At 43.4% G+C, this 13,962-nt stretch overlaps 8 pseudogenes; all 8 read left to right on the top strand.

The window, feature by feature from the left end:
* The first annotated feature begins 542 nt into the window (after nucleotides 1-542).
* On the top strand, nucleotides 543-806 carry LOC130289471 (U2 spliceosomal RNA; annotated as a pseudogene).
* A 1,476-nt stretch (nucleotides 807-2,282) lies between these two features.
* Nucleotides 2,283-2,546, top strand: LOC130287180 (U2 spliceosomal RNA; annotated as a pseudogene).
* Nucleotides 2,547-4,016: 1,470 nt separating this feature from the next.
* On the top strand, nucleotides 4,017-4,280 carry LOC130287179 (U2 spliceosomal RNA; annotated as a pseudogene).
* Nucleotides 4,281-5,750: 1,470 nt separating this feature from the next.
* LOC130287178 (U2 spliceosomal RNA) lies at nucleotides 5,751-6,014 on the top strand (annotated as a pseudogene).
* Nucleotides 6,015-7,501: 1,487 nt separating this feature from the next.
* On the top strand, nucleotides 7,502-7,765 carry LOC130287177 (U2 spliceosomal RNA; annotated as a pseudogene).
* A 1,486-nt stretch (nucleotides 7,766-9,251) lies between these two features.
* LOC130287175 (U2 spliceosomal RNA) lies at nucleotides 9,252-9,515 on the top strand (annotated as a pseudogene).
* Nucleotides 9,516-10,985: 1,470 nt separating this feature from the next.
* Nucleotides 10,986-11,249, top strand: LOC130287174 (U2 spliceosomal RNA; annotated as a pseudogene).
* A 1,470-nt stretch (nucleotides 11,250-12,719) lies between these two features.
* On the top strand, nucleotides 12,720-12,983 carry LOC130287173 (U2 spliceosomal RNA; annotated as a pseudogene).
* The last annotated feature ends 979 nt before the right edge of the window (nucleotides 12,984-13,962 follow it).

Raw genomic sequence — 13,962 nt, 5'->3', positions numbered from 1 at the left:
TGTGAGCTAACACATAGGCCCAACAGATTCCAAGAAGGCCAGAATCACCAGCGGCACCACCATCGATTGTCAGGTCACCCGGATTCAGCAAATACCAGAGTCCAAAATGATGCAGGTTTATACTGTTAATTTTCAGTTTATCGTTACAGTTGGTGTTATTCCATGTCGGAAGGGACGCAGCTACAGCCAGTGGGGTAACTAGAGACAGGCAGGCAGCTATGTGCAACAAAGGTAGGCGTGTTGTTTTCATATGCAGATCTGAAATATTGTCTTATATGCAAGAGGAGGAGTGATGGGGGTTCAGGCAAAAGCCAGGCTATGGATTGCATTGCTAAATGCTCCATCAGAGTGCAATGGTCGCCTGTCCTTTTTTTAAGTGATGATGTGGGTTTAGCCTGTGCTGTATGTATGTATGGGTGGCTGACTGCCACCCACCCAGAAAGTGTATGGGAGGCTGGTTGGCTGCCAGCCTTTCTTCCATTCCTATGAGTAATGTGAGTGCTCATGAAGGGGACATGGTTGGGTCCACCCCTTTCCCGGTTATCCCCTCTAGGCCTTTTGGCTTAGATCAAGTGTAAAAAAAGAAAGGATCTTGCGACAGATCGCATCCTGAGGCACGTTTTTTTTTGTGTGAATACTTGCACTTGGGTGACTTGTGAGCACATACTGATACATACGTTCCCTATCTGGGGACCATAAATTAAATGGATTTTTGAGAAAGGGAGCTGATTTGGAAGCTTGCTTCTGTTGCCCTATGCATTGACCCGATGTGGCAGTATCTTCGGGTAGTGAACAGTGCACCACCCCATTCCAGTGTTAAACAAGAAAGATTCTCATTTAATCCTCCGTGGGTGAGAATTTGAGTTTGAGAATTGGAGACCAAAATGATGAGTTGCACTGACTGGTTTATGAACGTCTATTCATTTAGCGTTTTAATGACCATGTTTGCACACTGATTGGTGTAAAAAAATAAAATAAAACTAAATAATAATAATCTAGCACACCTGTGCAGGTTTGACATGACATGACAGGTAGCTGTCTTGTGGGTGGTGCTGAATCCTGTTAAATGACATGAGGGTCTCATGCCTATACACAAGGGTGTGTCATTGCTGTTGCTTGACCATGCATTGGTTTCTGTGGTCAGTGAATGATAAAAACAAAATTTACCATCCATTGATGGATGGGAAATCCGCCATGAGGCATTTGTTTTTAGAAACTGCTGCTCACAACCAATGTTGCAATGGAGTGTCTCCATCTGCTGGTGGTATTGGAAAGGCATTAGTGCTATGACAGGGTCTGAAGAAGAAGAAGAAGAAGAAGAAGAAGAAGACGGAAAAAAATATATATAAAAAGAAAAAGAGAGAGAGAGAGAGAGACTGACTTAGTGAGCGAGTGAGTGAGAGAGTGAGAGTGAGTGAGAGTGAATGAGTGAGTGAGTGATTGAGTGAGTGAGTGAGTGAGTGAGAACAAATGAGTTAAAGCAAGTGAGTGAGAGAGATCGAATGAATGAAAGTCTGAATGACAGAAAGAAAAAAGGATGAAGAAAGAAGCATGAAGAAAAAAAAATGTATATGGAGTTGCTGACATGAGTGCAATCTACAAAGCCGTTGAGGCTGATCCTCATGGGAGGATTATTGCACCAGGACCCTTAGCACTTTTAAAATGCCATTCAATGCCACGGGCTAGATGTAAACTGCAGATGACCATGTTGTGGTAGTTACCATGGATACCCAAGTGATGTGTGAGCTAACACATAGGCCCAACAGATTCCAAGAAGGCCAGAATCACCAGCGGCACCACCATCGATTGTCAGGTCACCCGGATTCAGCAAATACCAGAGTCCAAAATGATGCAGGTTTATACTGTTAATTTTCAGTTTATCGTTACAGTTGGTGTTATTCCATGTCGGAAGGGACGCAGCTACAGCCAGTGGGGTAACTAGAGACAGGCAGGCAGCTATGTGCAACAAAGGTAGGCGTGTTGTTTTCATATGCAGATCTGAAATATTGTCTTATATGCAAGAGGAGGAGTGATGGGGGTTCAGGCAAAAGCCAGGCTATGGATTGCATTGCTAAATGCTCCATCAGAGTGCAATGGTCGCCTGTCCTTTTTTTAAGTGATGATGTGGGTTTAGCCTGTGCTGTATGTATGTATGGGTGGCTGACTGCCACCCACCCAGAAAGTGTATGGGAGGCTGGTTGGCTGCCAGCCTTCCTTCCATTCCTATGAGTAATGTGAGTGCTCATGAAGGGGACATGGTTGGGTCCACCCCTTTCCCGGTTATCCCCTCTAGGCCTTTTGGCTTAGATCAAGTGTAAAAAAAGAAAGGATCTTGCGACAGATCGCATCCTGAGGCACGTTTTTTTTTGTGTGAATACTTGCACTTGGGTGACTTGTGAGCACATACTGATACATACGTTCCCTATCTGGGGACCATAAATTAAATGGATTTTTGAGAAAGGGAGCTGATTTGGAAGCTTGCTTCTGTCGCCCTATGCATTGACCCGATGTGGCAGTATCTTCGGGTAGTGAACAGTGCACCACCCCATTCCAGTGTTAAACAAGAAAGATTCTCATTTAATCCTCCGTGGGTGAGAATTTGAGTTTGAGAATTGGAGACCAAAATGATGAGTTGCACTGACTGGTTTATGAACGTCTATTCATTTAGCGTTTTAATGACCATGTTTGCACACTGATTGGTGTAAAAAAATAAAATAAAACTAAATAATAATAATCTAGCACACCTGTGCAGGTTTGACATGACATGACAGGTAGCTGTCTTGTGGGTGGTGCTGAATCCTGTTAAATGACATGAGGGTCTCATGCCTATACACAAGGGTGTGTCATTGCTGTTGCTTGACCATGCATTGGTTTCTGTGGTCAGTGAATGATAAAAACAAAATTTACCATCCATTGATGGATGGGAAATCCGCCATGAGGCATTTGTTTTTAGAAACTGCTGCTCACAACCAATGTTGCAATGGAGTGTCTCCATCTGCTGGTGGTATTGGAAAGGCATTAGTGCTATGACAGGGTCTGAAGAAGAAGAAGAAGAAGAAGAAGACGGAAAAAAATATATATAAAAAGAAAAAGAGAGAGAGAGAGAGAGACTGACTTAGTGAGCGAGTGAGTGAGAGAGTGAGAGTGAGTGAGAGTGAATGAGTGAGTGAGTGATTGAGTGAGTGAGTGAGTGAGTGAGAACAAATGAGTTAAAGCAAGTGAGTGAGAGAGATCGAATGAATGAAAGTCTGAATGACAGAAAGAAAAAAGGATGAAGAAAGAAGCATGAAGAAAAAAAAATGTATATGGAGTTGCTGACATGAGTGCAATCTACAAAGCCGTTGAGGCTGATCCTCATGGGAGGATTATTGCACCAGGACCCTTAGCACTTTTAAAATGCCATTCAATGCCACGGGCTAGATGTAAACTGCAGATGACCATGTTGTGGTAGTTACCATGGATACCCAAGTGATGTGTGAGCTAACACATAGGCCCAACAGATTCCAAGAAGGCCAGAATCACCAGCGGCACCACCATCGATTGTCAGGTCACCCGGATTCAGCAAATACCAGAGTCCAAAATGATGCAGGTTTATACTGTTAATTTTCAGTTTATCGTTACAGTTGGTGTTATTCCATGTCGGAAGGGACGCAGCTACAGCCAGTGGGGTAACTAGAGACAGGCAGGCAGCTATGTGCAACAAAGGTAGGCGTGTTGTTTTCATATGCAGATCTGAAATATTGTCTTATATGCAAGAGGAGGAGTGATGGGGGTTCAGGCAAAAGCCAGGCTATGGATTGCATTGCTAAATGCTCCATCAGAGTGCAATGGTCGCCTGTCCTTTTTTTAAGTGATGATGTGGGTTTAGCCTGTGCTGTATGTATGTATGGGTGGCTGACTGCCACCCACCCAGAAAGTGTATGGGAGGCTGGTTGGCTGCCAGCCTTCCTTCCATTCCTATGAGTAATGTGAGTGCTCATGAAGGGGACATGGTTGGGTCCACCCCTTTCCCGGTTATCCCCTCTAGGCCTTTTGGCTTAGATCAAGTGTAAAAAAAGAAAGGATCTTGCGACAGATCGCATCCTGAGGCACGTTTTTTTTTGTGTGAATACTTGCACTTGGGTGACTTGTGAGCACATACTGATACATACGTTCCCTATCTGGGGACCATAAATTAAATGGATTTTTGAGAAAGGGAGCTGATTTGGAAGCTTGCTTCTGTCGCCCTATGCATTGACCCGATGTGGCAGTATCTTCGGGTAGTGAACAGTGCACCACCCCATTCCAGTGTTAAACAAGAAAGATTCTCATTTAATCCTCCGTGGGTGAGAATTTGAGTTTGAGAATTGGAGACCAAAATGATGAGTTGCACTGACTGGTTTATGAACGTCTATTCATTTAGCGTTTTAATGACCATGTTTGCACACTGATTGGTGTAAAAAAATAAAATAAAACTAAATAATAATAATCTAGCACACCTGTGCAGGTTTGACATGACATGACAGGTAGCTGTCTTGTGGGTGGTGCTGAATCCTGTTAAATGACATGAGGGTCTCATGCCTATACACAAGGGTGTGTCATTGCTGTTGCTTGACCATGCATTGGTTTCTGTGGTCAGTGAATGATAAAAACAAAATTTACCATCCATTGATGGATGGGAAATCCGCCATGAGGCATTTGTTTTTAGAAACTGCTGCTCACAACCAATGTTGCAATGGAGTGTCTCCATCTGCTGGTGGTATTGGAAAGGCATTAGTGCTATGACAGGGTCTGAAGAAGAAGAAGAAGAAGAAGAAGACGGAAAAAAATATATATAAAAAGAAAAAGAGAGAGAGAGAGAGAGACTGACTTAGTGAGCGAGTGAGTGAGAGAGTGAGAGTGAGTGAGAGTGAATGAGTGAGTGAGTGATTGAGTGAGTGAGTGAGTGAGTGAGAACAAATGAGTTAAAGCAAGTGAGTGAGAGAGATCGAATGAATGAAAGTCTGAATGACAGAAAGAAAAAAGGATGAAGAAAGAAGCATGAAGAAAAAAAAATGTATATGGAGTTGCTGACATGAGTGCAATCTACAAAGCCGTTGAGGCTGATCCTCATGGGAGGATTATTGCACCAGGACCCTTAGCACTTTTAAAATGCCATTCAATGCCACGGGCTAGATGTAAACTGCAGATGACCATGTTGTGGTAGTTACCATGGATACCCAAGTGATGTGTGAGCTAACACATAGGCCCAACAGATTCCAAGAAGGCCAGAATCACCAGCGGCACCACCATCGATTGTCAGGTCACCCGGATTCAGCAAATACCAGAGTCCAAAATGATGCAGGTTTATACTGTTAATTTTCAGTTTATCGTTACAGTTGGTGTTATTCCATGTCGGAAGGGACGCAGCTACAGCCAGTGGGGTAACTAGAGACAGGCAGGCAGCTATGTGCAACAAAGGTAGGCGTGTTGTTTTCATATGCAGATCTGAAATATTGTCTTATATGCAAGAGGAGGAGTGATGGGGGTTCAGGCAAAAGCCAGGCTATGGATTGCATTGCTAAATGCTCCATCAGAGTGCAATGGTCGCCTGTCCTTTTTTTAAGTGATGATGTGGGTTTAGCCTGTGCTGTATGTATGTATGGGTGGCTGACTGCCACCCACCCAGAAAGTGTATGGGAGGCTGGTTGGCTGCCAGCCTTCCTTCCATTCCTATGAGTAATGTGAGTGCTCATGAAGGGGACATGGTTGGGTCCACCCCTTTCCCAGTTATCCCCTCTAGGCCTTTTGGCTTAGATCAAGTGTAAAAAAAGAAAGGATCTTGCGACAGATCGCATCCTGAGGCACGTTTTTTTTTGTGTGAATACTTGCACTTGGGTGACTTGTGAGCACATACTGATACATACGTTCCCTATCTGGGGACCATAAATTAAATGGATTTTTGAGAAAGGGAGCTGATTTGGAAGCTTGCTTCTGTCGCCCTATGCATTGACCCGATGTGGCAGTATCTTCGGGTAGTGAACAGTGCACCACCCCATTCCAGTGTTAAACAAGAAAGATTCTCATTTAATCCTCCGTGGGTGAGAATTTGAGTTTGAGAATTGGAGACCAAAATGATGAGTTGCACTGACTGGTTTATGAACGTCTATTCATTTAGCGTTTTAATGACCATGTTTGCACACTGATTGGTGTAAAAAAATAAAATAAAACTAAATAATAATAATCTAGCACACCTGTGCAGGTTTGACATGACATGACAGGTAGCTGTCTTGTGGGTGGTGCTGAATCCTGTTAAATGACATGAGGGTCTCATGCCTATACACAAGGGTGTGTCATTGCTGTTGCTTGACCATGCATTGGTTTCTGTGGTCAGTGAATGATAAAAACAAAATTTACCATCCATTGATGGATGGGAAATCCGCCATGAGGCATTTGTTTTTAGAAACTGCTGCTCACAACCAATGTTGCAATGGAGTGTCTCCATCTGCTGGTGGTATTGGAAAGGCATTAGTGCTATGACAGGGTCTGAAGAAGAAGAAGAAGAAGAAGAAGAAGAAGAAGACGGAAAAAAATATATATAAAAAGAAAAAGAGAGAGAGAGAGAGAGAGAGACTGACTTAGTGAGCGAGTGAGTGAGAGAGTGAGAGTGAGTGAGAGTGAATGAGTGAGTGAGTGATTGAGTGAGTGAGTGAGTGAGTGAGTGAGAACAAATGAGTTAAAGCAAGTGAGTGAGAGAGATCGAATGAATGAAAGTCTGAATGACAGAAAGAAAAAAGGATGAAGAAAGAAGCATGAAGAAAAAAAAATGTATATGGAGTTGCTGACATGAGTGCAATCTACAAAGCCGTTGAGGCTGATCCTCATGGGAGGATTATTGCACCAGGACCCTTAGCACTTTTAAAATGCCATTCAATGCCACGGGCTAGATGTAAACTGCAGATGACCATGTTGTGGTAGTTACCATGGATACCCAAGTGATGTGTGAGCTAACACATAGGCCCAACAGATTCCAAGAAGGCCAGAATCACCAGCGGCACCACCATCGATTGTCAGGTCACCCGGATTCAGCAAATACCAGAGTCCAAAATGATGCAGGTTTATACTGTTAATTTTCAGTTTATCGTTACAGTTGGTGTTATTCCATGTCGGAAGGGACGCAGCTACAGCCAGTGGGGTAACTAGAGACAGGCAGGCAGCTATGTGCAACAAAGGTAGGCGTGTTGTTTTCATATGCAGATCTGAAATATTGTCTTATATGCAAGAGGAGGAGTGATGGGGGTTCAGGCAAAAGCCAGGCTATGGATTGCATTGCTAAATGCTCCATCAGAGTGCAATGGTCGCCTGTCCTTTTTTTAAGTGATGATGTGGGTTTAGCCTGTGCTGTATGTATGTATGGGTGGCTGACTGCCACCCACCCAGAAAGTGTATGGGAGGCTGGTTGGCTGCCAGCCTTCCTTCCATTCCTATGAGTAATGTGAGTGCTCATGAAGGGGACATGGTTGGGTCCACCCCTTTCCCGGTTATCCCCTCTAGGCCTTTTGGCTTAGATCAAGTGTAAAAAAAGAAAGGATCTTGCGACAGATCGCATCCTGAGGCACGTTTTTTTTTGTGTGAATACTTGCACTTGGGTGACTTGTGAGCACATACTGATACATACGTTCCCTATCTGGGGACCATAAATTAAATGGATTTTTGAGAAAGGGAGCTGATTTGGAAGCTTGCTTCTGTCGCCCTATGCATTGACCCGATGTGGCAGTATCTTCGGGTAGTGAACAGTGCACCACCCCATTCCAGTGTTAAACAAGAAAGATTCTCATTTAATCCTCCGTGGGTGAGAATTTGAGTTTGAGAATTGGAGACCAAAATGATGAGTTGCACTGACTGGTTTATGAACGTCTATTCATTTAGCGTTTTAATGACCATGTTTGCACACTGATTGGTGTAAAAAAATAAAATAAAACTAAATAATAATAATCTAGCACACCTGTGCAGGTTTGACATGACATGACAGGTAGCTGTCTTGTGGGTGGTGCTGAATCCTGTTAAATGACATGAGGGTCTCATGCCTATACACAAGGGTGTGTCATTGCTGTTGCTTGACCATGCATTGGTTTCTGTGGTCAGTGAATGATAAAAACAAAATTTACCATCCATTGATGGATGGGAAATCCGCCATGAGGCATTTGTTTTTAGAAACTGCTGCTCACAACCAATGTTGCAATGGAGTGTCTCCATCTGCTGGTGGTATTGGAAAGGCATTAGTGCTATGACAGGGTCTGAAGAAGAAGAAGAAGAAGAAGAAGAAGAAGAAGAAGACGGAAAAAAATATATATAAAAAGAAAAAGAGAGAGAGAGAGAGAGACTGACTTAGTGAGCGAGTGAGTGAGAGAGTGAGAGTGAGTGAGAGTGAATGAGTGAGTGAGTGAGTGATTGAGTGAGTGAGTGAGTGAGTGAGAACAAATGAGTTAAAGCAAGTGAGTGAGAGAGATCGAATGAATGAAAGTCTGAATGACAGAAAGAAAAAAGGATGAAGAAAGAAGCATGAAGAAAAAAAAATGTATATGGAGTTGCTGACATGAGTGCAATCTACAAAGCCGTTGAGGCTGATCCTCATGGGAGGATTATTGCACCAGGACCCTTAGCACTTTTAAAATGCCATTCAATGCCACGGGCTAGATGTAAACTGCAGATGACCATGTTGTGGTAGTTACCATGGATACCCAAGTGATGTGTGAGCTAACACATAGGCCCAACAGATTCCAAGAAGGCCAGAATCACCAGCGGCACCACCATCGATTGTCAGGTCACCCGGATTCAGCAAATACCAGAGTCCAAAATGATGCAGGTTTATACTGTTAATTTTCAGTTTATCGTTACAGTTGGTGTTATTCCATGTCGGAAGGGACGCAGCTACAGCCAGTGGGGTAACTAGAGACAGGCAGGCAGCTATGTGCAACAAAGGTAGGCGTGTTGTTTTCATATGCAGATCTGAAATATTGTCTTATATGCAAGAGGAGGAGTGATGGGGGTTCAGGCAAAAGCCAGGCTATGGATTGCATTGCTAAATGCTCCATCAGAGTGCAATGGTCGCCTGTCCTTTTTTTAAGTGATGATGTGGGTTTAGCCTGTGCTGTATGTATGTATGGGTGGCTGACTGCCACCCACCCAGAAAGTGTATGGGAGGCTGGTTGGCTGCCAGCCTTCCTTCCATTCCTATGAGTAATGTGAGTGCTCATGAAGGGGACATGGTTGGGTCCACCCCTTTCCCGGTTATCCCCTCTAGGCCTTTTGGCTTAGATCAAGTGTAAAAAAAGAAAGGATCTTGCGACAGATCGCATCCTGAGGCACGTTTTTTTTTGTGTGAATACTTGCACTTGGGTGACTTGTGAGCACATACTGATACATACGTTCCCTATCTGGGGACCATAAATTAAATGGATTTTTGAGAAAGGGAGCTGATTTGGAAGCTTGCTTCTGTCGCCCTATGCATTGACCCGATGTGGCAGTATCTTCGGGTAGTGAACAGTGCACCACCCCATTCCAGTGTTAAACAAGAAAGATTCTCATTTAATCCTCCGTGGGTGAGAATTTGAGTTTGAGAATTGGAGACCAAAATGATGAGTTGCACTGACTGGTTTATGAACGTCTATTCATTTAGCGTTTTAATGACCATGTTTGCACACTGATTGGTGTAAAAAAATAAAATAAAACTAAATAATAATAATCTAGCACACCTGTGCAGGTTTGACATGACATGACAGGTAGCTGTCTTGTGGGTGGTGCTGAATCCTGTTAAATGACATGAGGGTCTCATGCCTATACACAAGGGTGTGTCATTGCTGTTGCTTGACCATGCATTGGTTTCTGTGGTCAGTGAATGATAAAAACAAAATTTACCATCCATTGATGGATGGGAAATCCGCCATGAGGCATTTGTTTTTAGAAACTGCTGCTCACAACCAATGTTGCAATGGAGTGTCTCCATCTGCTGGTGGTATTGGAAAGGCATTAGTGCTATGACAGGGTCTGAAGAAGAAGAAGAAGAAGAAGAAGACGGAAAAAAATATATATAAAAAGAAAAAGAGAGAGAGAGAGAGAGACTGACTTAGTGAGCGAGTGAGTGAGAGAGTGAGAGTGAGTGAGAGTGAATGAGTGAGTGAGTGATTGAGTGAGTGAGTGAGTGAGTGAGAACAAATGAGTTAAAGCAAGTGAGTGAGAGAGATCGAATGAATGAAAGTCTGAATGACAGAAAGAAAAAAGGATGAAGAAAGAAGCATGAAGAAAAAAAAATGTATATGGAGTTGCTGACATGAGTGCAATCTACAAAGCCGTTGAGGCTGATCCTCATGGGAGGATTATTGCACCAGGACCCTTAGCACTTTTAAAATGCCATTCAATGCCACGGGCTAGATGTAAACTGCAGATGACCATGTTGTGGTAGTTACCATGGATACCCAAGTGATGTGTGAGCTAACACATAGGCCCAACAGATTCCAAGAAGGCCAGAATCACCAGCGGCACCACCATCGATTGTCAGGTCACCCGGATTCAGCAAATACCAGAGTCCAAAATGATGCAGGTTTATACTGTTAATTTTCAGTTTATCGTTACAGTTGGTGTTATTCCATGTCGGAAGGGACGCAGCTACAGCCAGTGGGGTAACTAGAGACAGGCAGGCAGCTATGTGCAACAAAGGTAGGCGTGTTGTTTTCATATGCAGATCTGAAATATTGTCTTATATGCAAGAGGAGGAGTGATGGGGGTTCAGGCAAAAGCCAGGCTATGGATTGCATTGCTAAATGCTCCATCAGAGTGCAATGGTCGCCTGTCCTTTTTTTAAGTGATGATGTGGGTTTAGCCTGTGCTGTATGTATGTATGGGTGGCTGACTGCCACCCACCCAGAAAGTGTATGGGAGGCTGGTTGGCTGCCAGCCTTCCTTCCATTCCTATGAGTAATGTGAGTGCTCATGAAGGGGACATGGTTGGGTCCACCCCTTTCCCGGTTATCCCCTCTAGGCCTTTTGGCTTAGATCAAGTGTAAAAAAAGAAAGGATCTTGCGACAGATCGCATCCTGAGGCACGTTTTTTTTTGTGTGAATACTTGCACTTGGGTGACTTGTGAGCACATACTGATACATACGTTCCCTATCTGGGGACCATAAATTAAATGGATTTTTGAGAAAGGGAGCTGATTTGGAAGCTTGCTTCTGTCGCCCTATGCATTGACCCGATGTGGCAGTATCTTCGGGTAGTGAACAGTGCACCACCCCATTCCAGTGTTAAACAAGAAAGATTCTCATTTAATCCTCCGTGGGTGAGAATTTGAGTTTGAGAATTGGAGACCAAAATGATGAGTTGCACTGACTGGTTTATGAACGTCTATTCATTTAGCGTTTTAATGACCATGTTTGCACACTGATTGGTGTAAAAAAATAAAATAAAACTAAATAATAATAATCTAGCACACCTGTGCAGGTTTGACATGACATGACAGGTAGCTGTCTTGTGGGTGGTGCTGAATCCTGTTAAATGACATGAGGGTCTCATGCCTATACACAAGGGTGTGTCATTGCTGTTGCTTGACCATGCATTGGTTTCTGTGGTCAGTGAATGATAAAAACAAAATTTACCATCCATTGATGGATGGGAAATCCGCCATGAGGCATTTGTTTTTAGAAACTGCTGCTCACAACCAATGTTGCAATGGAGTGTCTCCATCTGCTGGTGGTATTGGAAAGGCATTAGTGCTATGACAGGGTCTGAAGAAGAAGAAGAAGAAGAAGAAGACGGAAAAAAATATATATAAAAAGAAAAAGAGAGAGAGAGAGAGAGACTGACTTAGTGAGCGAGTGAGTGAGAGAGTGAGAGTGAGTGAGAGTGAATGAGTGAGTGAGTGATTGAGTGAGTGAGTGAGTGAGTGAGAACAAATGAGTTAAAGCAAGTGAGTGAGAGAGATCGAATGAATGAAAGTCTGAATGACAGAAAGAAAAAAGGATGAAGAAAGAAGCATGAAGAAAAAAAAATGTATATGGAGTTGCTGACATGAGTGCAATCTACAAAGCCGTTGAGGCTGATCCTCATGGGAGGATTATTGCACCAGGACCCTTAGCACTTTTAAAATGCCATTCAATGCCACGGGCTAGATGTAAACTGCAGATGACCATGTTGTGGTAGTTACCATGGATACCCAAGTGATGTGTGAGCTAACACATAGGCCCAACAGATTCCAAGAAGGCCAGAATCACCAGCGGCACCACCATCGATTGTCAGGTCACCCGGATTCAGCAAATACCAGAGTCCAAAATGATGCAGGTTTATACTGTTAATTTTCAGTTTATCGTTACAGTTGGTGTTATTCCATGTCGGAAGGGACGCAGCTACAGCCAGTGGGGTAACTAGAGACAGGCAGGCAGCTATGTGCAACAAAGGTAGGCGTGTTGTTTTCATATGCAGATCTGAAATATTGTCTTATATGCAAGAGGAGGAGTGATGGGGGTTCAGGCAAAAGCCAGGCTATGGATTGCATTGCTAAATGCTCCATCAGAGTGCAATGGTCGCCTGTCCTTTTTTTAAGTGATGATGTGGGTTTAGCCTGTGCTGTATGTATGTATGGGTGGCTGACTGCCACCCACCCAGAAAGTGTATGGGAGGCTGGTTGGCTGCCAGCCTTCCTTCCATTCCTATGAGTAATGTGAGTGCTCATGAAGGGGACATGGTTGGGTCCACCCCTTTCCCAGTTATCCCCTCTAGGCCTTTTGGCTTAGATCAAGTGTAAAAAAAGAAAGGATCTTGCGACAGATCGCATCCTGAGGCACGTTTTTTTTTGTGTGAATACTTGCACTTGGGTGACTTGTGAGCACATACTGATACATACGTTCCCTATCTGGGGACCATAAATTAAATGGATTTTTGAGAAAGGGAGCTGATTTGGAAGCTTGCTTCTGTCGCCCTATGCATTGACCCGATGTGGCAGTATCTTCGGGTAGTGAACAGTGCACCACCCCATTCCAGTGTTAAACAAGAAAGATTCTCATTTAATCCTCCGTGGGTGAGAATTTGAGTTTGAGAATTGGAGACCAAAATGATGAGTTGCACTGACTGGTTTATGAACGTCTATTCATTTAGCGTTTTAATGACCATGTTTGCACACTGATTGGTGTAAAAAAATAAAATAAAACTAAATAATAATAATCTAGCACACCTGTGCAGGTTTGACATGACATGACAGGTAGCTGTCTTGTGGGTGGTGCTGAATCCTGTTAAATGACATGAGGGTCTCATGCCTATACACAAGGGTGTGTCATTGCTGTTGCTTGACCATGCATTGGTTTCTGTGGTCAGTGAATGATAAAAACAAAATTTACCATCCATTGATGGATGGGAAATCCGCCATGAGGCATTTGTTTTTAGAAACTGCTGCTCACAACCAATGTTGCAATGGAGTGTCTCCATCTGCTGGTGGTATTGGAAAGGCATTAGTGCTATGACAGGGTCTGAAGAAGAAGAAGAAGAAGAAGAAGAAGAAGACGGAAAAAAATATATATAAAAAGAAAAAGAGAGAGAGAGAGAGAGACTGACTTAGTGAGCGAGTGAGTGAGAGAGTGAGAGTGAGTGAGAGTGAATGAGTGAGTGAGTGATTGAGTGAGTGAGTGAGTGAGTGAGAACAAATGAGTTAAAGCAAGTGAGTGAGAGAGATCGAATGAATGAAAGTCTGAATGACAGAAAGAAAAAAGGATGAAGAAAGAAGCATGAAGAAAAAAAAATGTATATGGAGTTGCTGACATGAGTGCAATCTACAAAGCCGTTGAGGCTGATCCTCATGGGAGGATTATTGCACCAGGACCCTTAGCACTTTTAAAATGCCATTCAATGCCACGGGCTAGATGTAAACTGCAGATGACCATGTTGTGGTAGTTACCATGGATACCCAAGTGATGTGTGAGCTAACACATAGGCCCAACAGATTCCAAGAAGGCCAGAAT

The sequence above is a fragment of the Hyla sarda genome, chromosome 8, assembly GCF_029499605.1.
Source record: "Hyla sarda isolate aHylSar1 chromosome 8, aHylSar1.hap1, whole genome shotgun sequence".
NCBI classification, from domain to species: Eukaryota; Metazoa; Chordata; class Amphibia; order Anura; family Hylidae; genus Hyla; species Hyla sarda.
This window is presented reverse-complemented; position numbering and strand designations above follow the sequence as displayed.